The sequence below is a fragment of the Scardinius erythrophthalmus genome (genome assembly GCF_964197995.2).
Source record: "Scardinius erythrophthalmus genome assembly, chromosome: 13".
NCBI classification, from domain to species: domain Eukaryota; kingdom Metazoa; phylum Chordata; class Actinopteri; order Cypriniformes; family Leuciscidae; genus Scardinius; species Scardinius erythrophthalmus.
The window spans coordinates 12,736,092-12,763,917 of NC_138233.1; the positions used below are offsets into that span (position 1 = coordinate 12,736,092).

Genomic DNA, 27,826 nt, shown 5'->3' on the forward strand with positions numbered 1-27,826 from the left:
CAAAATGGCAGAAAACAGAATAAAGCATATATAATATTACAAAATATAAATTTGTAAGATTTTTTTTCAAATGTTTTTGAGTCTCTTATACTTACCTAAGCTGCATTTATTTAATAAAAATACAGTAAAACAGTAATATTGCGAAATTAGAATTTAAAATGTGACAAAGCTGAATTCTCAGCAAATGTAATTTATTAGTCCTGTCTTCAGTGTCACATGATCCGTCACAAATCATTCTAATATGCTGATTTGGTGCTCAAAAAGGTTGTGCTGATTAATATTTAATATTAATATTTATTTTTCATCTTTTATAAACAGACAGTTCAAAAGAACATTAATCTGCAAATACTTTTTAATGATCTAGAAGTCTTTGCTGTCGCTTTTGATACATTTGATGCATAATTAATTGCTGAATGAAAGTATTAATTTCTTTAAAAAATAAATAAATAAATACATCTTACTGACCCCAAACTTGTGAATGTGTGTGTGTGTGTGTATTCAGTCTGTGTTTATTGACAACCTGATCTATTTTATGATCTAGTTCATGTACTTACTTTTGGACTATTGTGCCATACAGTACACTCTCAGAAAAAAAGGTACAAAAGCTGTCACTGTGGCGGTACCTTTTCAAAAGGTACACTTTTGTACCTAAAGAGTGCATATTAGTCCCTCAAAGGTACATATTGGTACCAAAAGTGTACATATTAGTTCCAAAAGTGTACATATTAGTACCTAAATGGTACATTTTAGAACCTTTTTTAAAGGTACTGTGCCAGTGATAGCTTTTACAAAATTACAAAAATTACAAAATTTACAATACAAAATTGTTAGTTTGTGCCACCCCTAAACAGCACATAAAAAAATCTAACTGTGATTGTCAGTTAGTCAGTCACCTTCTATATTGGTCGGCACTTCTTTGCCAGAAGAAGGAATAGAGTAATGCAACTTCATATTTTATGGGAGAGTGATGGCAGTACATAATACACCAAATGTGACTGAAAAAAAAGGCTTAGTCTTTCTTACATTTATGCATTTGCTTGAGAAACAGATCTTGCCTGTGAGCTGTGTTTGACACAATTCTACCTCCTCATTTTCAATAATAATGGCTTACATGCTTGTGAATTACCAGATCATTTTTATGGAAGATTTAGTATGGCATATCGAGGTCTTCTACTACTACCATGCTAAATTTACTTAGCTGATGTCATCCAGAATATGCTTTCGTCTTTTTCCTGTGCAAATGAGACCACAACAGGGGTTTGCCCTTAAGTAACAAAACTTACAGAAACATTTTGAGGATTTCCTCATCTCACTCCAAACCACATCAGTCTTTTGACAGGCATTTCAAAAATTGGAAGAATGATGCCGGTTTAGTCTGAGAAGGTTGTCAAGCAAACCAATTCTTGGAGAACTTGCAAAACATGTCATTTTTTACTTTCAGTCTGATAAAAATGATGTTTTACACAAGTTCTGTGCTGAACTGATAAAAAAGAAGAAAATAAACTAAAATAATTGTTTAGATGCTCATCATTAATCGAAGTAGAACGATTATTCTTCTTTGCACTCATGTTAAGTGCTAATAAACTTAAGCAGTTTTTACAGCTGAATAGCAATGAAAGTCATTATGCCCTCGCTGTGAAACAAAAGTGGATCTCTGATCTTCCCGTACAAGAGCAGCTGAATATTTCAGTAATTTGTATGCAGAGGTGAAGAGGGCGTCTTTGCATTGCATTGAGGTGCTGTGATATTTAGCATGAGCCCATCTTTGATCTCAAAGAGAAAGACAAGAGTGCGAGATGTAAAACTAAGTGTGATGTACTCCATGGAAAATATTGATTTGAAATCTAAGTCGCACCATTGCCAAAGGGAACAATGCATATTTGAGGCTCATTATGTCCTGTTCAAAGCATACATTTTTTGCTCCAACCAGGCACTCATAGTTTTACCTCAGTGTGTTTAATTGCTATTTGAAACGGCCTCAGTTTCCCTCTGCTCTGTGAATTAGACAGTAACTGAAGCTGAAATGTGTTAACTCTGACAAATGGCTGTGGTATTTAGAGTTGCATCTCTGTTGTTTGTTTATGCTAATGATATGAAGGTGGACACAGATATACTCACACAGACATCTATATTCCCTCTCTGAATCAGCAGCTTATGACTTACTGTATATATATATGTGTATGTATATATGTGTATATGTGTGTATATATATACACACTTATAAATTCATTCTTTAATGTTAATGTTAATATTAGATATAATACGGCTACGGTTGTCTATGACACAGCGGAATACTAATACTTCTGGTTCTGTAACAATACTGGATTCTACTAATTAAAGGGATAGTTCACTTTGAAATTAAATTTTGGTATGTTTTAGCTTACCTCGAGGGCATCCAAGATGTAGGTGTCTTTTTTTCCGCAGTAGTTTAAATTTTGATATTTTTAGGTCAAACCGTTCTTGTCTGTCAGTCATATAATGCAGGTCTATGGTCACTGTCTCAAAGAGCATGCACAGAGTCCAAATTAAAACAATTCTTCATCGTCCAAATTAAACAATTCCCCATCGTAAGTACACACTGAAGGCCTAAGACACGAAACGAGCGGTTTGTGTGAGAAAACTAACAGTATTTATATCGTTTTTAGGTCTTATACACAGCCACGTCTAAGTGATCTGAGGGCGCTCGCGCATCCTGGGGTGTGACGTGTACGCAGACTGGTGCATAGATATATACACTAGATGTCGCCTTGGCTATGGCAGTTCATTGGAAAGAATGTCTTTAATGCAATCTAATGTAGTGTATATATATCTATGCACCAGTCTGCGCACACGTCACACAGCAGTAAGCGCCCGTGCCCTCAGATCACTTGGACGTGGCTGTGTATAAGAGGTAAAAACGATATAAATACTGTTCGTTTTCTCACACAAACCACTCATTTCGTGTCTTAGGCCATCAATGTGTACTTACGATGGGGAATTGTTTAATTTGGACGATGGGGAATTGTTTTAATTTGGACTCTGTGCATGCTCTTTGAGACAGTGACCATAGACCTGCATTATATGACTGACAGACAAGAACGGTTTGACCTAAAAATATCAAAATTTAAACTACTGCGGAAAAAAAGACACCTACATCTTGGATGCCCTTGAGGTAAGCTAAAACATACCAAAATTTAATTTCAAAGTGACCTATCCCTTTAAAGACAGTTGGGGAAGCATGACAGATAATATCCATTAATCGTCAAATGCTATAGGAGTCAATGCACGAGAGAACTGCTGTGTCAGGAAGAGACCATATCAAGTCTTTGTGCTGAGACTTTTACCTGCACTGCACAGTCCCTAATGAACTGGCTCTCCATCACTACACTAAGTAATTGCAGAGAGCTTGACATAAAGAGAAAGAGACAGTGAAAGAAAGAAAGAAAGAAAGAAAGAAAGAAAGAAAGAAAGAAAGAAAGAAAGAAAGAAAGAAAGAAAGAAAGAAAGAAAGAAAGAAAGAAAGAAAGAAAGAAAGCACATTTAACCATTTAGCAGATGCTTTTATCCAAGGCGCCTTTTCCTGTTATTACCGTTTATTATTGTGTTTATTTTATTACTACTTTATTTATATTTTTATAAAATAAATTTAGCTACATCTTCCTTTACATATATGAAGGAAGAAAATCAAAGAGAAACAACAAAAAAAAAAAAAGAAAGAAAAAAAAGAAAAAGATAAAGGCAGTTGGTCAATGTTCTTTCAGAAGTGCCTATGATGCAATCTACTGTAACTCCAGCAGCAGGATGAGGCTGTAGATGAATAGGATAGAACTGCTCTTGCAGTGAATATGATGCACAGCAACAAATATTCCATACAAAACTCAGTACCCAAAAAAGACACATTACATTTTGCATCAGAAAGAAGCAGGCACAAGTGCATACCATTTTTAGAATAAGGAACACAAATTTGCAGATGCGCAGACAAGTACCACCAGTAGGGTGAAAAATACTGGACCCGAGAGAGTAAGAGAGGTACATTTTTTATAGATTTTTTACGGGTATATGTTCGGATGGGTATGTACCTCATATAAATCATATGATCAATAAGTTATGACAATATGTTTTTACATTGCTTTAACTCATTAAAATAAGTTAAGCAATTTTCAACTTTCTTTTATAAGTTATAAGACTCTACTAATTTTTTTTAAGTCAGTTTAATGTAATTTAAGTTGAAATGACTTAAATATCCAAGTTGATTGTTCTCAAAAATTTAAAGCAGAATTTTTTTAAAAGTCACATAATAAAACACTTCACATTTCTTTGTATACAATTCCACAAGCTCTGCTGTCTGACCTCTACTGTACTACCACTGATAAATTCATGCCTGACCACTGCACTTGTCCTTTCATGACCCCACCTATTGCAGAATACGATAAAAAAGGTAAGCAACACAAAGGAGAAACTTAGTATGAATATCACTCATCAAAACACACAGGAAGGTCACATGGATGTGGAACCAAACAATGTGAATTACAGCAATGCACTTTTACCCTGCAGGCTGAGTGCTGAACAGTTTTGAGCAATAAGTGGAAGTGAACACTACGCGCTCAAAACACATGGGATTCATAGTGACACAACAAGAGAGAAAAGCGGTGTAGTAGAACGCTGTCTAGAGATGACCACATTTTCAGCCATTGTTTTCTTAAATCCAAAGAGACTTTGGAAGTTAATTTAGCATTCAGGAATATTATGAGACTACAGCTGATTTTCATGGAATGATCAACACCAAGGGCGTAGCTGCCACCAGTGACATGGGAGACCAAAAAAAGTTCCCCAAACACTTTTCCCAACTATACTCCCTCCCTGATTTGAAAGAACATCCATACAAAAAGCATGGAAATCTCCATGAAATGCTCAACTGCAATACACAAACTTTTCACACAGAGATTCCGAAAAATACACTGATAATGGGGATTTATGGGATTTGTCCCGGGATCGTTTGATTTTGGTTCATTCACACTGCCAGTGATTTTCCGGAATCTGTGCGTGCGCTCACACATCCTATAAAGATCCCGTAAAGACACGTGACATTGATGTGACGTGTAATGTCTCAGCAGCATCTTACTGTAAGTTTGCTTATTCGATCATAAATTAGACCATCTCTCCACTGGATAGTATACAGATGCATGTTCAGTTTCTGACAGACTCCATGCACTGGAGACTGTCGACAACAGGGCAAATGGAAGAGTGGAAGAACATTCCCTTTGTTTGCAGCATATTGCTTTGTAAATGAGGCACAGTGTAATGGAGAGTTTGAAACTTTTGTTGAAAAATCTGACAACAGCTGCATAACAAACGGTTAACATTTCCACAATGCTTTGTCTGTAAATGACGGTTTTCTGTATACAGTCCTGTGCAAAAGTATTAGATGCATTAGTATAAAAAAATAAATAAAATAAACTTGCTTAAAACCAATTTATAGAATTTGCTGTTGTGTGTCAGTAATACATATAAGTTTGCATTTCCAAACATTCCTTTAGTCATTAATTGTAATAATCCAGTGAGATTTATGCTCAAGGAGTCTAAACCTTTTAAATTTCAATTCCATTTCTAAGCTTGATTTTGAATCAATGTAGCAATCAGGATGCAGAATTTATATAATATAATAAAGTAATGAATAAAAAAAATGTAAAATGAAGAAAGTTTTTTAAAAGTAAAACTAAATTAAACAAAACTTTTGTGGGCCGAGGAGGAGGAACGATTTATGTTTTAAAATGTTTTACCTGGGATGCATTTCTTTGAAATTCAATGCAGTAAACTCCAATGCAGTTGAATTGGAATTGAATTCCAATTCAAGGAAGCCAATTGAATTCAGATTGAACTAAAAGAGAGCCGATTCTTGGTTGTGTGATAATCATTAACTTTGTTCCTAGAATCCGTCCATTATTGCTGCACCTTGCCGAACCCATTACAGAGACCTAATGCATCTTGAGGGACTCCAGCCCTCCTACAGATGGCAAGCACTGTGATGCATGATTCCTTGCTTCCACTGTACCAGGATTATTATGCTGCTACTCAATCAACCCCCTGCTTTCCTCGACTTTTGGAGTCATTTGGGAAAATAAATCTATATCAACTCTGTGTCATACAGTAATGAGTATGTGCATGTCTGTATATTTATGCATGTGTGTGAAGGGGTTAGACGGTGACTATACATCTTTGAACAGCCGTCTGCGGAGACCTTAAAAGCTCACTGAAATGGAAATGTGGTTAAATATAGATTGATTAGTTTGTTTGTTGTTGCAGATTGATGTTTTCAGAATACATTTAGCATTTTTATCTCATTTATCTGAACTAAACAATACAGCGTCCCACCATGTTTCACCATAAAATGTCAGGATATTTCAGGAAGGTGCTCACCACATGGAGAAGAGATCTTCCCCTTGGCCATGTTTTTGTTCTACTAAAGAGCCTTCTCGTTAGGGTTTGTCTTTTAAATCTGCAAGAAAGCACAAAATAAATGAATTAAATAAGATCAGAGATGAAACAGAGAAAAAAAAACTGTAATTAGGAAGCAACCAACACAAACATGCAATCAGCAGTTTGGAGAAGCTCAGAAGACAAGCAAACGGAACACCCTTATGGATGTGAAAACCAACACAGTATGTTATTACCGCGAATGCTGTCTGAAAGCTCTAGGTTTCCTGGCTTTACCCGTAATCTCTAGGGCTCGACTTTCATATGCGCTTCTGGCAAAGTCTGGGCCAAGCCACAATGAAACTTTTGCACAATCAATATCATGTAATATGTACAAAGCCCCACATGAAAAAAAGAGGCTTTACCTTTTTTTCCCGCTTCCTCTATCCTCTTACGCACTACACAGGATGCTGTTCTGTGACACAGGACATTGTTCTTGTTATTTAAACCCCCGGAATCTCGCAGCAAGGATTCGGAATATCTATATCCCAGTCCATCCACGTCTTTCCTCTCTGCCTTGTGGAAATCATTTTATTCAGACAATATTTCTCTCTTTCTTTTACTCTCTGAAAAGACACTAATGAGTCTCTCCATACAGGCCTGACGGTTGACAGAGGCAAGGTGATTATGCAAACACAAGGTCCTGAATTACTAATGAAAGCTGGGGGATCTGTAGAAGACAACCATGTAGAAGAAAAAAAAAAAAAAAAAAAAAAAAAAAAAAGTAGAAAGTTTGTTTCTGGACTCACTTGTAAAAATCAGTCCTGACACTCAATGCTATTAGTAGCCCATTAAGCAGTTCAAGGACAATAGCTGTCCTCCTGTTTGATCATTTATTCTCCGGATCTCGTTGTTATGCCTGGTGCCTAAGATCAAGATGACTGGAGAATATCAATGGCCTTGCTAAGAAAGTGTGCAACCTAGGTAAAATTCTTATTTTATTTACACTCTGCAAAATATTGTTTCACAAGGCCACATTGTTTCTAACGTTGATAACTTTGTTATCTTCCACAAATAATTGGAGCAATAATCTTGTTTTGTTCAAACACAATGAAGCAAGTTCTGGTGCCATATGGATGTATAATATTTCAAAAGCACAAGCTGAAAAGCCCCTTGATATTGATTCATGCCTGTGGGTGTTAAAATCCACACAGAAAAAGTAGGACAGCTCAACCTGTGCAAGGTGAAATGACAATACGTGCCTTCCCTTTCTTACTCCCCTAAACATACTGGCTGTATGTGTTCAGTGAGTGGACGTCAGGAGGAGGACAGCAAATAAATCCATTTCAACCCCTTCCTTAATCATCAGCGGTAGTTTCTCCAAAGCCACCGAAGTCATGGAGAACACTTTGGGACTATCAGCCTGTCATTGTTCTCTCAGACGCTGTGGCATACATTGGCTCTATCTTTAAAGAAGAGAATGATGTGCTTTACATGTAAGATGCCTGGTTAGAACATCCAACTTTAGTTATAATTCTTTACTTTTCAGAAAGGTAGTCTCAGACATCTGGTTTATAGTGATTTTTTCAAAGCTTTTGATAACTAATAACTGAAGCCTTTATTCTTGATAGTTCCAGAATTTCTTCTCTGAAATGATTTCAGCTTGTCAAAACGATAAAGGCATTCAAAGAAGCACCTGGGTAGATTTTCTGAGGACTTATGTTTCACTTTCTTATTTTCTACTGTGATAAATATACATTTTATTTATTTATAACAAAACTTTTTCTTATTAGAGAACAAATTGTTTGAAATGTAAGAAAAAAAATCAAGTGCAAATTGGTTTTGTAATGTTAGTAATTCACCCAAAAATGTAATATCTGTGACATATCTGTGACATACATCTGTGATCTCATCATCATAAGATATTTTTGCCCATGCATTCAACAAAAACTTGTATGTAAACTGTATGTAACTGTATGGAAAAAAGGAGGCATTTTCAAAATATCCTCTTTTGTATTCCACAGAGAAAAGAAAGCCATTGCCTGAAACCGAAATCGCCCCTTAAACCCTCATTCACTATTCCCTACGTTAGTCCACTAATACTGTTCACTTAAAGGAGTAAATTAAAACGAGTGAGCGAATCGGGACTGAAGTTGAGCATACATCGGTTGTACATTCGTTATTGCAGTGCAATGTGGGATTGAAAAAATACACTCAATAACGTCCACTATGGTTTCGGACACCACTACAAATAGCTGTCCCCTCAAATAAAACCCTATTTGAGGGTGTAGGGGGCGATTTCAGATTCAGCTATTGTCACACCTACCAGCCGGAGTGCCTGTGATAGCCACCAGATGGCACTCCTTTCGTCTTTTTATATCATCATGGACTGCGTTTCCCATAACCTATTGCCCGTACCAACTATTGTTTGATCGCTTCCACCTGTGTGCCATTACCCTTGTTAACTCTGCTTGTATAAGCCTTGTTTATTCAGTTACTAGTGATGGATGAAACAAAGCTTTTCAAAGCTTTGAATCAATTGATTCGAACTGTTTCGAAGAGTTCAAAATGCCACACGCTGGTGAAACCTACAAAATATTGGAAATCCATAAAACATTTTTTAAAAGTAAAATCTATCAAATGCAATTAACTAATCGTCGATTATGATTAAATATCAAGTGTCTTTATACTTGATATGTGTCTGTACTTGATATGTGCATATGTGCTCTTCTATAAATTTTCAGGCCTTATTTTGTTTGTTGCATGGATTGCTCAGCTAAACAGGCCAATAAGATTATTAACTACTATTATTCCGTTTAATTATATTAATGTCTAATGTATAAAACGGATCAGAAATCAAATAAAACCCATAGAGACTTGTTCAATGTTTCGTGGCTGGGGGCCAGTGGTGAACCATTGAAATTTTTAAACGTTTCGAAACAGTTATGATGTAACGAAGTCTCTTTTACTGAAATCACATGATTTTCGCATTTTTATGCACGCTTCAAACCACTGATTCGAAACAAAAGATTCGTAAAGGTTTAAAAGCTTTATGAAGCAGTCTTTGTAATTTGCCCATCATTATCAAGCGCTCTTGTTTTTTTGTCACATTGGTTTTCAAACTGCTCAGAGACACAAAGGTTGAGGATCCAAGTGCAGTAGTTTATTAGGGTAATCCAGAATCTTAAAGGACAAGTTTGGTATTTTACACTTAAAGCCCTGTTTTCAGATCGTTTCTGATGAAATAGAACGGTTAAGATTGAAATTTGGACACATGCTGCTGGCCCGAGAATTTTCGGTTTCTGTGGTAGACCCCCCCACCTCCGCAATGGTTGCATAGGTGCACTGGAACAATCCTTCCTAAAACGCATTAAACTTTTGTTATTTCGTTCCCAATATTACTGTTTTTACTGTATTTTTATCAAATAAATACAACCGTGGTGAGTATAAGAGACTTAAGAAAATATAAAATAAATCTTACCAACCTCAAACTTTTGAACAAAGTATACAGGACATGTAACAGAGAAAAGAACAAATGCCTGTATGCTGGCATGTATTAAACACTGGTATGTCCTCTCATTGACCAGCGGCCACAGTGATATCTATCTCATTCAATTATTCTGCCCACATGGACATCTTGCTAAATCCTTTTCAATCTCATGTGCTTGATTAGTCTTCAGTTCATGCTTGATTTGCCCTTTGCTGTGCATCAACCTGGGGCCTGTTGTAATGGATAACAACACACCAATTAATCCCATCATTGTGGCAATTAAATAGATTGAGCGCCATGATACCAACGGGGATTCCAGTGGGTGCCGGAGGGGATGGGAGCAGTGGATTGATGCTCCCAAGAGCCTCCAGGAGACTAACACAGATGAACGCATCTGCTGCACCTCCAAACAAAGAGTTAAGTACTAGAAAAAGTGAAACAGAACATCAGTTTAATACTACATTAACTTTGCTCTAATATAATGTGACATTTTAAGAAGGGAGCTTCTCCCCTCCTGGATTAAACCAGACTCCATTAGTGTGGCTTATTAGCATGGGTCAAGTTTGATCCTTGTAGGGATAGTGTGTGTCAGTAGACCGTTTTTAAGTAGCTTGTGGTAGCGCAGAGGGGATATCTCACAGCCCGAGTGAAGACATAGTGTCATAGTGATCCTAAGGGGGTCTGAATTATAGAGGAGTTCAACCAACTTGCCCTAGCATATTTTAGCTTTAGCATGACAGGTTTAGCGTGCTGATTTATTATCAATGTTGAAAAAAGTTGTGCTGCTTAATAAATATATATATATATTTTTTTTATAACCTTTTTTAAGCATTTATTTAAAAAATATAATTATTTTATAACAATTTACACTACTGTTCAAAAGTTTGGGGTCAGTACATATTTCTTATTTAAAAAAAATAAATAATACTTTTTAGCAAGGATGTGTTTAAGATTTATATTTATAAAGATTTATATTGTTAGAAAAGAATTATATTTTGAATAAATGCTGTTCTTTTTAATTTTTTATCCATCAATGAATCCCGAAAAAAGAAAACAATTTGAAATTACAATAATATTTCACAATATTACTGTTTCTTTTTTTTTTTTTTTTTTTTTTAAATAAATGCAGGCTTGCTGTGCATACGATACTTTTTGTTAAAAAACATTAAAAATAGTAATGTTTACAAACTTTTGATCGGTACAGTTTTCATACAAACAGAAGTAATTTTAACAATGTTAAAAACAAAGATAAGGGTATATGTCACTGAAATAATTATCACAACCAAACAAATTAATTACTAAAAAAATAAATATAAAAAAAAAACCATGCTGTGTTGACCTCATTTCGTAGTAGTTCAAAATAAAAGCTCCCTATTTTGCCTTTTTTTCCCCTGTATCAGTGATCTTTCTGTGTGTTCTACTTTAGTTCATGTTTCCCATTCATTGCACGCTCTCTCTCCCTCTCTGTGTTCAATGTCTTTTTCTCTCCCAGTGTTTCTCCTTTGTCTCTGCTCTTTTGCCATGTTCATGTTGGGTAAATGAGAAGTGGCAAAGAACACAGACACATGTACAACGTCTGTTCTCATTATCTCAGAAAGAACTGCCTCCTCCCTCGACCCCAGTGGCACTGTGCTGTGCAATCTAAGGAAAAACTAACTGAATGCACTAGGAGCACTCATTAAATTAGTGCAATCACAAATAAACAACAAATATTTTAGAAAAGAAGAGACAGATTCGGTGAGAAATTGAATTTTTCACATCAATCTCCCATATATAACTAATGAATATATAGGGCCCTATCTTGCACCCGGCGCAATTGACTTTGTACACCGATGCATGTATCATTCCTATTTTGCACTTGACGCACATCGGTAAATTAGGAATGAACTTGCGCTCCCAGGGACGGTTCAGCGAAAAGAGGAGGCGTGTTCCGGCGCAAACGTTCCCTGGTGCTATTTTCCAGTTCAAGAAAACAATTCCACCACAGACCAGGAAAAACCTAGTCTAAAGTCAGAGACGCGTTTTCAGTGGCGCGTTCAGATGCTATTTTAAGGGCGCATGCTTGGCCATAATGTAGCGTGTGCACAATGCGCATACACTTTGCTTCTCTCATCAACACAGATGCAGCAGTTGCCATTTTTGCAAACCATACATTATTACAAAGAAAAATATTCCACATGAGGGAAATCATTGTGGTGACCATGAAGATGTGAAAAATCAGCATAAATCTAGCTCACACATTTACCCAAATTATTATACGCCTGTTTAACCGAAGCTAATTTGGGTGGGTTTCTCCAGTGTCACTTTTCTGTCTTTTACGGCCCTGACGAGAACGTCGGTCTCCTCGGCTGTGAACCGTTCCTGTCGTGCGTCTGGCAAATCCGCTGTTATAATAGCAATTCGCCGTGGAACAAGCACGCCTGCTCTTAAAGGGAATGTGAGATGTCGCTCTGATTGGTTTATTTCACGTTACGCCCAAACCACACCTATGAGTAATGTAGCTACTTCAGACCAACATAGCAACAGCGCCCGAGATCCGCACACAGGGCCTGAAGTTAACTTTTTTGACCACCAGCCACTGTGGCAGGTGGATTTAAAAATCCACCCGCCACAGTGACTTTTTACCAGCCAGTTTTTTTTTTTTTTTTTGGCCTCATAAAAGGTGAAAAAAAGGAATTGCACAAACATTTGTTCTATAACTTGTAAGAATACACATTTAAGTGCAGTCAAGTTATTAACGAGATGTGATCCATACAAGTAATAATAACTCTTAGAATACAGATATAGACCAGCTCGTAAACAAATCACACGCGGCTGTGTTGATGGCTGGGCAAAGCAGAACTAAATTAATATTGTTATTACTGGTAAAGTTACCGGGTAGGCTACCAGACATTTTCTCACCAATTCCCAACTCCCAACATCTGTGCAACTGTCATTGTAATGTAGCCTATGTCAGCGTTGCATTATCTCATCTCATCTCAACAGTTTACTCACACATTCAAACGTAGTCAAAGAAGAGCCTCATCTTTCTCTCCGATCACATATAGGCTAACGTTACGTTCCGAAACACTCAAACTGCGCTGCTTTCACAGATGCTTTCTTTACTCCAGTAATGTGCCGCCACATTTTTTAGCACAAAAATCCAACGAAATGGCTGACTTCGTTCAGATGTCAAAGAACAACAGTTGCAAAAAAAAAAAAAAAAACCTTCGCAAAGACCCGGCCCCTTTAGTTACTGTTGCTATGTCCGACAAGCTACACCGCGCTCACGCCAAACCATGATCTCACGCAATGAAAAACACATCGCGCAGCAGAGCGGACACTGACAACACGCTGACAGACAAGACAGTCCAGGTTACTTTTGATATTAAACAAAGTCTCAACGTTAAAATTTGGTCATTTTTAAAGAAATTTAGACAATACCGTTTTGTGGCTCTGTAATGTGTCTTGACAGATCGCTGTGGTGCCTCAGTTAAAGCTGCTCGTGAACCGATCATCTCTTCCTTCTAGTTAATTTATAGCATCAAATAAACATGAATGAACATAAGAAGGAATGTAGTTTTAACTGCGGAAAGATGTCAGTAGGGCTACTCAGTAGGCTACACTACTTTTCAAGTTCAAATCATCCAACGTTGAACTCTCCTGACTGCTTTGTCGGACAAAAAAGGCGGATTATGATTGGCCAGATCGCCTGTCAATCAAACTCCCCGCAAAGGTAGATTGACAGTGTTACCCGCCAATTGCAGAATTCACCCGCATTTGGCGTGTGGTCGGGTGTTAATTTCAGGCCCTGTCCGCACACAAAGTTACTTGCATTTCGCGTTTGATACTTGTGTTTCAGATCGTTAAAATAGGGCCCGATGTATCAAAATGAATTAATACTTTTATTCAGCAAGAATGCTTTAAATTGAACAAAAGGCACAAACATGAAAAGTAAAACAGGTATTTATATTTCAGAAAAATTACTGATAATGGCTGCTAAAAATTCAACTCTGCGATCACAAGAATACATTACATTTTCAAATATATTACAATAGAAAACAAAATTTTACTATATTTTTGATCATATAAATGCACCCTTGGTAAGCATAAGAGACTCAATCTATGGCATTCTTCGAGGTGGTAGGACTGTTTCCCGTCGTAGCACAGCATGTTAGAGAGATCATTACATGAACATAATGAGCTTGTTAAGGAAGAGTTTAACCCATGGGCAGAGGAACAGAGCATTAATCTTTTTGCTTTGGGCTAATTAGGGTAAAATCCCCATACAAAGGCATATCAGCATTGTGACCCCTGTCTCCATCCTCTCATTTAACATACATAAATGAGCATGAAGACAATTGGCAAATTGTCTGCACAGGCTTACTGCTCTATTTTGCAGACCTGAAGACTGAGCTGAAACAACTACTGTATAATACATAAAAAAACATGAAACACTACTTTCAATAGACTCAGTAAGATCACATTATGGAATTAAATCAATGGCCTCCATGTTTATGTCCAGTAATGACAGTTTGATTTGTTCATGTAGGAAGCAACTGAACAAAAATGTTGAAAAACTGCTCTAGTGAAATTGATCTCGAGAACATTTATTGATGTTATTAGTGCGAAACTCTAAGATTTGTATGGCATGCTGGTCTGCAGTTGAAAACCTCTCTGTTATTGATTTTGTGGTTATTAAGTTATCCTAAATTGGCTTTTAAGGTATTTTTTCCCCCCAAATCAATACTAGAGTTACTTTAACAGTTATCTTCAACACTGATTTTAAAAACCATAATGCTGAAAATCTTTTTCTTGCACTGACATAGTTAATGATCATTGCAGCCTTCTCGGTGTTTAAAACGTAGATTATATGTACAGATTAATTTGTTTAGTAAAACCAGCCTTCAAACAGATAAAATATAACAAAGTATAACACTGTCAATACGTATATATGTAAACATCACTAAATCAAAATACATATACCTGAAAATACAAGATTTCTCTTTTCTACTTTCTTTTTTAAATTACAAGTATTTTGAAAGCAAACATAAAGAATTGATATAAATGCATTGTTGTAGAAATGGCCAATGGCCAACACACTGGCCATAATTATTGGCTCCCTGTTATTAAATACTTTTTGCAACCTCCTTTTGCCAAGATAACAGATCTGAGTTTTCTTCCTCTTTCTGCCTGATGAGTGTGGTGCCTCTTCTGTTCAGTAGTTCACCCCACTCATTTTCTACAGGTAGGGCCCTATAATTTCCGCGATCACGGAATCGCGGAATTGGCTAATTAACGCGGAATCTAGTGTCAACGCGGAATTTCGCGGAATTTTACATATTTGGAATAAAATTATGTTTTTGTGTGGGAGAAAAACGTATGTCTGAGGAAAATCGCATATTACTGAAAGAATGAGCAGAGAGAGAGGCCCGGTCGCGCGCGCGTCTTCAAACTGTCTTGCTCTCTCTCACTCCCTCGCGCTTATTAATCTAAATCAATTGAGAATTGACACAATGGTAAAAGATCGGAAGAACGAAGTTTCACGTGGAGCATTCGGATATTGTTTTCCTGAATTAGGCTACCGCTGGGTGTGAATTGTGCAAAAAAAACTTTTTTACCTTGCCTTCTTCTCTGAAAAGCGTTCCGCCCATTCAGCTGACATAAAAAAAACACTTTCAATAAACTAAACTAAACCTATCCAATGATGAAATGTTTTCTGTGTTGACAAATCTTGTGCGATGTCCTAACTGGCGGGATAATTAATCACACAACGCGTACAAGTCTGCTTATACGTCCGATTCGCGAACTAATGACTCATTTGAACCGATTCACTTTAATGAATGGATGAACAACTGATCTGTCCAACACTGAATGGATTCGGTGTTTAACAAAATCGGTAGCACTTTACAATAAGGTTCCATTTATTAAACTCTAGTTAACTAGATCAGTTAACATTAACTATTAATAAACTGCACTTCTACAGCATTTATTAATATTTATTAATGTTAATTTCACCATTTAGTAGCCTACATTATTTAAATGAAAAGTTGTATTTGTTAACATTAGTTAGTTGACATGTAGTTGCAAAGTTACTTATAGTTAGCCTAATGCACTGCATGAAGTAACATAATAAAAATACAGGGTTAGGGTTAACTAAGATTAATAAATACAGTAACAAATGTATTGCTCATGGTTCATGTTAGTTAGCCTAATACATTCACTAATGTAAACAAACCAAACCACATTTAACACCTCTTAAAATGAGAATTTTGTTTGTTACCTCAATAAATTTAGGGTCATTCCTATTTTATTTGTGAACATTTTAATCATTAACATTAAAAACACTCTTTTTACGACTAAAATAACAATTAGTTACTAGTAAGGGTAAAAAAAACCTGAATTTCCAAAAATTAAAACGGAAAAAACGGAATTTGGGAAAAAATAAAACGGAATTTGGGAAAAAATAAAACGGATTTTATAGGGCCCTATATAGGGTTCAGTTTAGGGGACTGGAAAGGTCATGGCAGAAGCTTAATTTTGTGCTCAGTTACCCATTTTTGTTTTGATTTTGATGTTTGTTTTGGACCGTTGTCCTGATGGAAGATCCAACCACGGTCCATTATAAGATTTCTAGCAGAGACAGTCAGGTTTTGATTTTTTATCTGTTGATATTTGCTAGAATCGATAAAACCATGTATCTGAATAAGAAGTCCAGGACCTCCAGGATATTTAACCGTAGGCATGGGGTACTCTTCATTCCTGTTTGCACCAAACATATCTGCTGGGTTTGCTGCCAAAAAGCCATTTTTTTTGTTTCATCTGACCACAGAACCCTGTGCCGTTTGAAGATCCAGTCGTGTCTGACAACTGAATATGCTGGAGTTTGTTTTTGGAGGAGCGAGGAGGATTTTTCTTGTGGTTGTGTAGGGGTTGTTTGATAATTTCTTTTAGGCTTTCTGACCCCCAAGACTCAAGTAATCTATACAATTCTCCATCTGTGATCCTTGGAGAGTCTTTGGCCACTCAAACTTTCATCCTCACCGTCCATTAAGACAATATAGACACACGTCCTCTTCCAGGCAGATTCGTAACATCTTTAGTTGATTATAACTTCTTAATTATTGCCCTGATGGTCAGAATGGGGATTTTCAATTCTTTAGCTATTTTCTTACAGCCATTTTCTATTTTGTGATGCACAACAATCTTTTGCTGCACATCAGAACTATATTCTTTGGTTTTACTCATTGGGATGGATGATTAAAGAAATTTGGCCTTATTTTCGTCATATTTAAACTCCTGTGAAACAAGAAGTCATAGCTAGACAATTTCATGTTCCTAGTGACCCTGGTGTGCTAAATAAAGGTAAATATTAATGGGAATATACTACAGAGATAATTTACTCGTAAAAAAATCTAGTGGTGCCAATAATTGTGGAGAAAAAAACATTTATTTCACAATGTGATTTCCTCCCCACTTTCAATTCTTTTACTTCAATGAAAGGTTAGATTTTTGCAAATTTTTTTAATGAAAGATCAAAAGGATAAACAATGCAGATTTATTTTTTTACAGCCATTTTTGATCATATTTACCAGGGGTGCCATTAATTCTGACCACCACTGTATAAAGAGTATACTCTAGCATAAAATGTCCAAATTTGGCCAGTCCAATCAAGTGATACCTTCCACGCATCATTTGCTTAAGACTGATTAAATTACATTTTATAAAATAAAATAAAATAAAATAAAAGCCTGAGACACTGGGATAGATTTCAGAATTCCTGTGAGCCTAGGACATAATATTGTATAATAATATAATATTGTTATATTATATAAAAATACCTGTTTTAAGAATAAACTTTATTATAATGTACAGAGGTTTATGCTTAAAAGTTTACTATAATGTGTTTACAGAGGTTTATGCTTAAAACAATAAAAAATGCAGTTTGCTGCTGGGGAGGGGAGAGATAGCTAGCTAGCATCTCTTCCACCTTTGGCATTGACCCATAACCATGCTCTTTGTGGCCAACTATCGAGGAAAAGTATGATGTTTGTGCACTGTGAACTCGATATGAGGCCGGTTTCTTCCACAATCTTGACACCTCTGTGTGGAGATCGGGAAAAAACGGCAGGCCCCAGACGTGGAGTCGATGTTTGATCTGGCAACAGCGCGAATCACAACTTCCACCAGTTCCTCATACGCTGGAGAGTGAGCAGGCGAGTCCTCAACATCTCCTGCCTCGATGCTTTCAATATCCAACTCCTCAGAACTGGATACCTTTAAGCACCAGTGCCTCAACTGCAAAGCGTGCTTCCTGACACTGAGAAAAGGGACTAGATCTATCAGGTGAGGGCAGAGATATGGCCGGGCCCATCTCAAACCCCTCTGATAGATCCATTTGCGATCCCCGTGATCTAGATCGCAGATGTGCCTTGGCAGCAGCGGGACCCGAATTCTGGAAAACGCAAGCCTGAGCGCCCTCCTCAAAGAGTGCCAGGCGGGAGTGGAGCGTCCATTGTGGAAGCTGTTTACAGTCGGCACAGCCAGCACCCTGGAGAGCTGACTGTGCATGCTCCGCTCCCAAACAAACTACACAAAGATTGTATGCATCGCCACCTGTGATGTAGCGTGGGCAGGGATGAACAGTTTGCTCGCCATTTTTTATATATGCTGGTAGACGGACAACACCATATAAGACACATGATTTCACAGTGCGATACCCCTTAAAAGGGAACTTTGGTTTGTGAGAGGCAGAGGTTATCGATTCTTATGTTATCAGTACACTAACCCCCCAATAGATAAAAATCACTCCACTCTACTGATCTACTCAGTGGCACCATTTGATTCTTAGTCAGCCTCATTTGAATGTGTGTCATATTCCGACTGGGATCACTTCACCTCTTCATAGAATGGCAGCTTGGCAAGTATTGCTTTCCTCTTCCCCTTTTTCTCTCCCTTACTCGTGAGACCAAGGCAGCCGTGAAATATGGTCACCAGCAAATTGAGATTCATCAGGCAGCCTGTCTTGCTCACTTGAATCTATATTCAATTCTGGAGCATCTGTTATGGCTGAGGCAGTTCAGGACATGCTGGTATTGTGAGGGTGAAATTGTGCTTGGATAAATAAACTTACAGGCATAATAAAATCCAATGAAAATATATCACAGCCTTAATAACAGTGAGAATCTTGAAATCGGTTTCTTGAGGAGAAAAAAAAAACTATTACTGCAAGCTGGTGGCAAACGAAAAAACAACAGCCCTTTTTCAAGCACATCTTAGTTTGTTCATAAATACGAGAATACAAAAGAAGTATTTTTAGACGAGTTGCAAATCATGTACTATATTCTAAGAGTCATATCAGCTTTATTCAACATTCATGATAGTGTTTCTGTTAAAACCCGAGAACATAAAGAACGTTTCTCTTTAATAGCTTTTACGGTGTTGTCCTAGTTTATGCAAAAAACGTATAGGCGAAGTGTAACTGCCCATACTCTAGAGAGCTCATCAAAGATTGAGATGCACCTCTACCGTAGGGAAGACAAACTAAATGAGCACACATACTGCTTAAGTAAGCACAAAAAGGCCCGGCCGAAAATCACAGGTAGAAATGCCACTGCTAGAGAATAGCCCCAGTTTTCTGAATCAAGGCTTATTCAGCACAATGGAGGTTATTAAACAAAGCCCCCCTCCGTGACACTGGATTCCCCGTTCAGCTTTAGACACACACAATGTTTCTTTTCATGCAACTTTGCATGTATATTTATGTTACTTGTTGCTGCCCTTTTGGCCAGGCCACTCTTGTAAATTACATTTTAAATCTCAACAAGTTTTTAAATAAAGAAATTAACGTGAGATGAAACAATTTTATGGCTATAAAAGTGTTTTTTTTTTCTCACCTAGGCAGAGCTTCACTAATTATAAGCATGCTATGGTAAGAAAGATGACACAGGTTTCAACACAAAGCAAAAGCAAAAGACAAACAAAGGCAAGATTCCAAGCCTTGACAAGAATTACGGGAAAAGCAAACAACGATAGCATATTCAGAACGCATTTGAAAGCTTTCTTGCAAAGCAAATGCGACCTTGTTTATAGAGCGCCCTTGCTCTTTGCATGCATATGTCACCTCTCTCTTTACGCCGCCTCCTCAAAGGTGTCACCTGATACCAAAAATGTCAAATATATTCAACACCAACAATCATCCATAAAAGCGTTCCACATTCACACTGGAAAGTTAATACTTCTTGTGCCCTTCAAAGGCGTGCTAAAAGATGCTCATATTTGCACTTAACTACACACATTTATGCCAGGTTTGCTCTCTGTCTCCTTGTGTGCATATTTAACCTTTACTAATACACAGAGGCAGGTATGATTGAAAAGGTCCCTAATAATATCAACACATTAGCTAATGAATATTAATTAGGTGACATAACATTCACTCCTAAGTTTTGAAAGACAGGTAAGTTGGCACTATAACAAAGATGTCAGGAATCAGTTTTACGTTTTTTAATAGCCAGAATTGGTAGAATAAAAGAGAGCACATGGTCTTACATACACATGAAAACATGGCGATAAAGGCAATCTAATCAAACAATATTCACAATATTCATAAAAAAAAAAAAAAATGCTTTTGGCTGGACAAATTCAACTAAGCAATCTGAAATCAAAACATAAACCCAAAAATATGCATAAAAATAATAATGAATGACTAAGAATGAGTATAAATGTTTCATAGCCTGATTACAAAAGGCCAGAATCAATTATGCAGCTTTAAGCACCTATATTGGTAAAATAAAAAGGAACATGTAGTATTTACTAAATTCACAAACCAGAGGGCTTTAGATTACATAAACATGATAATCAAGGAATATTAAGCAAACAACATTATATTGAAAAAATAAGAGAAAACTGCTCTTTGCTCTGGGCTAGAAAACATCCACTAGTAACCCATCTAAAAACTGAAAATAAATGCAAAATATGTTTTGAGAGAGAGAGAGAGAGAGAGAGAGAGAGAGAGAGAGAGAGAGAGAGAGAGAGAGAGAGAGAGAGAGAGAGAGAGAGAGAGAGAGAGAGAGAGAGAGAGAGAGAGAGAGAGAGAGAGAGAGAGAGAGAGAGAGAGAGAGAGAGAGAGAGAGAGAGAGAGAGAGAGAGTGCGAGAGAGAGAGAGAGAGTACAACCAATTTTAATCTAATAATGTTTATTTAGTGATAATGGTTACTATGGCTCTCACAACCTAATTCATACTGAGTTGTTAAAGCTGATAAGGGAATACAGGACTGTAAAATGACAATGAATACGCACACTTCGATTTAATTCATGTTAACCTGCACTCTGAACAACTATCTTCTCAGAATAGGTTATTGAAAGTTATTTGTTTATTTAGCATGTTAAGCCTCACAGTTAGTCCTCCTCCTATATCCAGAGCAGGACACCAAACTACTTACGCAATGGATTTCTAGAAAGAAAAAAAATGGAGAAGGTGAATACCCAGTGGAGGGTAGGATAACTGACATGACAATTTCATTGGAGATGTACCAATCTCAGTATTTTCCATGAGCTTTGGTTGAGTGCTATGAGTCACTTTGACAAGACGTCACGTCAGATGTTCAAGAAGAATGGGATGTCTTTCTATGTTTAGAACCAAATTGGTGAGTGTATTCTTCTTGTCTTTGTTGAGGGGGATTTCTATTGAAAAATACAAGGAACTGCAGATGGATGTGAGGCTTTTAAACAGCTTTTATACAACTGGTTTGTGGTGATATGATGTGAGTTAACACACAGTTTAGAAAATACAGCACCACACTATTGACTATCTCTTTCTTGAGCAAGAAAAAAAGGGTGGCTGACATACTCATGAAAAATATAAATAAATACTGTCTCGTACAAGTAGTGCAAAGGAATTACTGGACCTGCAAAACATCTTAATAGCCACAAAACATAATCTTAAATAAAGTCAAAGTCCCTATCATAATTAGATAGAGGGAGGCTTCCGAACAAGGTGACCTGTTTGCTGTGCACTAGTCAGAGAAATGTTGAAAAGTTGATTGGCATGTCATTTGCATAATCAGGGCATATACTAGGTGTTGGTGGGAAATCCAGCACTGATTTCTGCCATTCCACTCGCCAACCCTGTCGACGCACAGTGCAATCAAGCCTGAGATTAAAGGTCCTCCAAAGATCAATCTCACACCACTGCAACCCTGCTCATGCTGGTGAATGCCGATATTCTGATAGTCAATGTGTGGGTTGATGCAGAGGGAAAAAATAGACCGAAAAAACTACACCGTCGATGGAGAACAAAATTATACCAGTCATTTTCTTTCCCTTTCACCCTCAAAATCTCCACCCATCACACTGCGACTGTAACATTGTGTGTACGTGACTATACTGCCGTTTGAGTTTCATTTCCTGCTCATTACACACCTCCAGTTCAGTGAAAGATGTATTTAGTCAGAACGCATTTGCGATTCTTTTCAAAATCTCACTATGGCAGCACATTTGATTAAATATTACAGTAGGTGATAATAACTGCAGCTGGATTTGAGAGCAGGAACCGAAAACGCTATAGTTCTGTCAGTCCTCATTGTTTTTATCACCCTTTCATTACCAATATAATAGCATTCACATTCATAGCTATTTGTAGTCAAAGAATGGTTCAAGGTGGTGTATGTTTCATATTTTTAGCAGTGACCTTTCTGATTTAAAATAATTTAGGGTTCATGTCATCTACTTAGTAAGAAGCTGCACAACAGTGATTATGCAATTTCAATGAGTGATAAATGTCAGCAAAGCATATAAGCTGAAATCACACTCATTAGACAGCTACTTCATCTGGGCCTTGCTTTTCAATGTGGCTGCCAATCAATCAATTAACAAATAAATCAATCAAATCAATAAATCAATCAATTTATCCAATGTTTTTTTTTAAAGATAGATAGATAGATAGATAGATAGATAGATAGATAGATAGATAGATAGATAGATAGATAGATAGATAGATAGATAGATAGATAGATAGATAGATAGATAGATAGATAGATAGATAGATAGATAGATAGATAGAAAGATAGATAGATAGATCATCAGATGAGTGTGACTTCAGCTTGAAATCATTGTTGACATTTAGAACAAAGATCTGGTTGGCACCACATATTCAGCTCCCAAGGGCGTAGGAGATAACATGACCCCAAAATGTTTGTGATTCAGAAAGATTACTACTAAAAGATGTGAAAAGCACATCAGAGACCTACTTAAACCCCTACGCCTCCCATTCAGTGGCCCGCTGTGTGGGTCCCATTCAGAGGTCCAGAGGTGTGGGGTTACACGGACATATTAACTTTCCAATCTTGAGCATATCAGATCTCTCTCAGAGGTCAATGCCAGTGATAATGCACAGCACGCTCTGGTGCACAGGAACAAGAGGCCATGATTCAGCATGATCAATGATGAATACACCATGAGCATATCTCAATGACTGAGATTAAATTTACCAACGATCCAGCTCTCTCTTTTTTAAACGTAGAACCAGCACAGCAAATATGTTGAAAAAACAGATTGAAACAGCCTAAAGTGGTTTGCTGGTCTCCCAGCATGCCCAAGCTGGAAAGGCCAGTCTGTTTTAAAGGTTTAATAAGGATTTTGGTTTTATCTGGTCAGGCAAGGGAGATAAACTGGCTGACCAGCTAAACACCAGGCTGAGAGACCAACTAGACCAGCAAAGCACCTTATTGGTTTAAGCTGTTTTTTTTTTTTTTTTGTATCAGGGGAAATAATGACTGACATAGACATGCTAACATATCATTCGAATGTTCAAACATACTCTACTGCTTTCCTCTCACAAAGGGATACAATGACATGTTTATAATTGCTTTCAGAATATGTTCATTTTGGACGGCTGAAAAGCACTGAATGAAATTTTCAAATTCAGTATTCCTCAATAAATAAGATCTTTCTCTGCTTGATGTTTGCTGAGGCATGCAGTCTGTCAATGAAGAATAATGTCTCTATTTTTCCTTTTGTTCCCGTTGAGTTTCAGTTTTGATGAGCATGGCATCCTGTCCAGCATTTTAAAAGCTTATTTATAACTCTCAGTACGCCAGGTGGATCATGCTACCCAGCATCCCTCACATAGATGGCACAACACAAATAGAGGACTTGCATTGGGTTTGCATCAGTTCAGAAAGACTTGTTCATAGAGTACTTGTTTCTTGCTCTTGATGCTTTATAAGCTTTAGCATGTATTAGTCTGGAAAGTTGACACGTTAACGTGTTGATAAACGGATTTAAAGCATGTAGTTGATGGGGAGGCTTAGCATAGATTAGTGGATTAAAAACGGCTGTTCCCGCTGATTAAATTCTCATTACTGCCCTGACCTGTTGGTCAATTAACATCATCAGGGACACAGACACACACACTTTCATCAATTAGACGGGCTACAAGTGAAAGCAGTAATGCATCTAACCCTGCATCCATGCCTACTTCCCTACTACTATGTAGGAAGACAAAATCAGTCTGTCAAAAAAGTATTCATTAAACATTAGGCCAAAAACCCTGATGACCTACTGCTTTCGTCTGAATACTGAAGTAAGCATCCGTCAGACACTTTACTACCCCAAGAGAAGCTGTCAGATTTAAAAAGAAAAAAGAAAAAATGCTTTTGTTCAACTGTAAGTGCTAAAGGAACAAGAATGTTGTTCTTTGTGAGAAAATAATTTACTAGAGTAAATATTTTTTTTAAATAATTATAATAGTTGTTAATATTACTACTACTACTACTACTACCTACTTCTAAGAGGAGAAAAATTGACATGCAGCATTTAATTACATGCAGCATTAAATTTAATGCAGAATGCCTAACAGAAATAGAAAGGAAGAATGAAAGAAAGGCAGTACAAAAGAAAAAGTGTGTGTCATTTTTTCAGCTCCAGTATAGCCATTCAAGTTTGGCAGCAAATGGTGTCAAAAGGTTAATGTTGATTTAATAAGCAATTAATTTTCAAGCAGGTACCTTGGAAATTGGCAAGAGTGAGGATGATAAAAGATTAGAATCAGCTGTGGTGCCTGAAAAGCAGAGCATTGAGTTCTGGGTAAATTGCCTTTTCACTGTACAAAGCTGGGCTTGTTTGTTCACAGCTCAGAGAGGAGTCGGCTGGCGGTTAATTGGTGCAGTTCTCCTGGGCACAGGTTGATGATGTCATAATAGCACATATACGTGAAGCTCCTGATGAGGTCTGATTGTTTTTTCGATGAGTGCGAGTGCAGATCGATAGGCTCAGTCTCTCTTGGCCAGAAAACCGAAAGCGTCCCTCTCTTATTAAATAAAAGCCAGATGGCCAGTGGATTAGTCAGGTAGAACCGCTGAGTGGCACTGGGTGAGTGAAGTGCTTTAGAAACTATTATTTCCTACATCTGACTCAATGGTTTTCATGTGTGTTAATACATAAAAAGAGAGAAAACTTTGCATTTTAACTTTCAGAAGTAAGCAAACAACAACAATAGCAAGTATAGTGACTTAAAGGAGCAAAAAAAAAAAAAAAAAAAATGCTGCCATCATTTACTCTCTACCCTCATACTGTTCAAAATCTGTTGGACTTTCTTTCTTCTGTGGAGCACAAAAGGAGATAGTTTAAATTGGTTTTGTCCATACAATACAAGTCAACCCGGTCTAATAATATTTGCATTATAGTATATATTTAAAATCTTCTTTTGTGTTCCACAGATGTGAAAAAGTTATACGGGTTTGTTTGGTAATGCAAGACGCTTAAAAATTAGGCCCTGTTCCAAATGCTGCCCTAAGCCCTTGCAGTCCTACAATGTCAAATGGGAAACAATATGGTCACATGGACTTCTCGCACACAAGACTGCACTGAAAAAGAAAAGAACAATTGCTGCTTGTTCAAATTACTCAATAAAAAGGAGCTAAAGCAACACAATTGCTATACATTTTGTCCTAACTTAATTTGATTGAGTTCAATTCTTAAATATATGTAAAAACTTAATCAATTTGTGTTGGGATTACATGAATGATTTTTGTTGTTGTTGTTGCATTAGCTGAAAATGGGCTGTGGATTGTTAGTTTCCAGCATGCTTTGCATATGGTTGGATCAGGAGAGTAAATGTTGAAATCAATAATGTTTTTGAGTGAAGGAAACTACCTGTTAATGTTTAAAGTTCAGTTTAACCCCACTCCTGTCTCACCCTCTTTTTAAAACAAAAGTTATGCCACTGGTAAGTACACATCAGGAGCACCAAACATTTCCAGTTTTTTTTATTTTTAATCGTAATTTTTTTATCGCTACCTTACTCTTTATAAAAGGGCTGTATTAAACAATCACAAACTTGCCTTGAAGAGCTAAATGAGTGAGCTACACCTTGTTCTCACTCTATGTTCATATGGTCATTAGGGAACCTGCCAGCACAGAAGATGAAATTCCACACACTTAATCCTGTAAAAATGCTTTACACAATACAATGACATGAACATGCTGCAATTATACACATGCACTATTCCTCATACATCACCATCAGCCACGCCTCAAAGGCAAAGACTGAACACACTTAGTGGATCCATTCATCACAGGAATTATTAATTCATCTCCACTATTAATTTTAAATAATACGACGGACTAAAGTTAGGGACCTAACTCTCCAGACACCTCTTTAAACATGCATTTTCTACAAGAACAACGTGATTACGCAATTGGCAGACAGACAAAACCACAAACTCATCAGCTATACGTTCACTGCGCTATACCCTCCATCACTTCCTCCTTTCTAAATGCAGTGACCCAGACAGACCTGGCTGTATCAGATGACCCACCTCTGTCGTATCCATGCGGTTTATCCTGTTCCTCTCCTCCTAACAGGTCAGTCATGGCTGGTCAATCACTGGCAAGCACTAGCATTTTAATCCGCTAGATACGGCAAGCTTCTCTCAACGTTTTACACAAGTTTCTCTGCAGTGCAACAAAAGTTAGAAAGAAACTAAGTGAGGGAATTAAAAACAGTTCTGGTCCAGCTTGTTCCTTTCCGTTAGCAGGATCTGGACTCCGTCTCCTTATTCAAACGATCACCTCTCGCCTCATTCAGTTATCCCTTTTTCCTTTCTTAATGCATTCGCAGCAGGAGCACATTAAGAAACAATCAATTTGTCAGCCGGTAGAGGAAGAGGAGGGGTGGGGGGTCAAGAGGGAGAGTATATGTGTGTGTGTATGTTGGGGTATAGTGTATACCATGGCTCGCTCTCTTCAGATCGGATGTCCCTGCTTTCGGCGGCCTTAAAAGAGTTGGTGACGCGAGCTGGTGGCTCGCGTGCAAATTAAATGGAGAGACAGAAAAATGCATTATTGATGCCAGCGGAGGCTGAAGTGTCTCGCTTACAGAGCCGGCTCTGGTTCCCACACGGGGTAATTAATCCACAATTCTGAGCCAGCTATGAATGGGCCGACCATAGAAGGACCATCTCTCTTCCCTCTCCCTCCACCGGCTGCTGAAAATAGGTCACCTGCCTAGGGCCAGCCGGTGAGTGTATGGTACGTGCGTGTGTGCATGACTCACCAATGGGACTGCTTAAAAACAGAGCACATTTGTATGCCAAATTTGTAGTTCAGGATAATGTTGATGGTTGTTGCGTGTTTTTTTTTTTTTTTTTGGTTCCAAATGCTGCTGTATAACATTTGAACCCAGTGGCAGATCTGAAATCAGTATAGATTCTGGTCTTTTGGAAGCTCTGATTGGTTCTTGTGTTGCTAGGCATCTCCCTTGCCGATCTCCATACATTCTGTGAGATTGGTCTCCAAGTTAATAAGCTATTACAAAAAAAAAAAAAAAAAAAAAAAAAACACCACAATATTTCTCATGAATACGCTCAGCAGAGACTTTGTCACATCCCCCATCCAAAAAAAAAAAAAAAAAAAAATAGAAACCACAAAACAAATGTCCAATGGTCCGTAAAATAGAAGCCAGTT

At 37.3% G+C, this 27,826-nt stretch overlaps 1 protein-coding gene across 1 annotated transcript in view; it reads right to left on the reverse strand.

The window, feature by feature from the left end:
• Positions 1-27,826, reverse strand: part of lingo2 (leucine rich repeat and Ig domain containing 2) — a 303,604-nt gene that overhangs the window by 97,972 nt on the left and 177,806 nt on the right. The window contains exon 4 of the mRNA XM_081382888.1: positions 6,397-6,475. The gene's annotated coding sequence lies outside the window, so the exon portion shown is untranslated. The remainder of the gene's footprint in view (positions 1-6,396; positions 6,476-27,826) is intronic.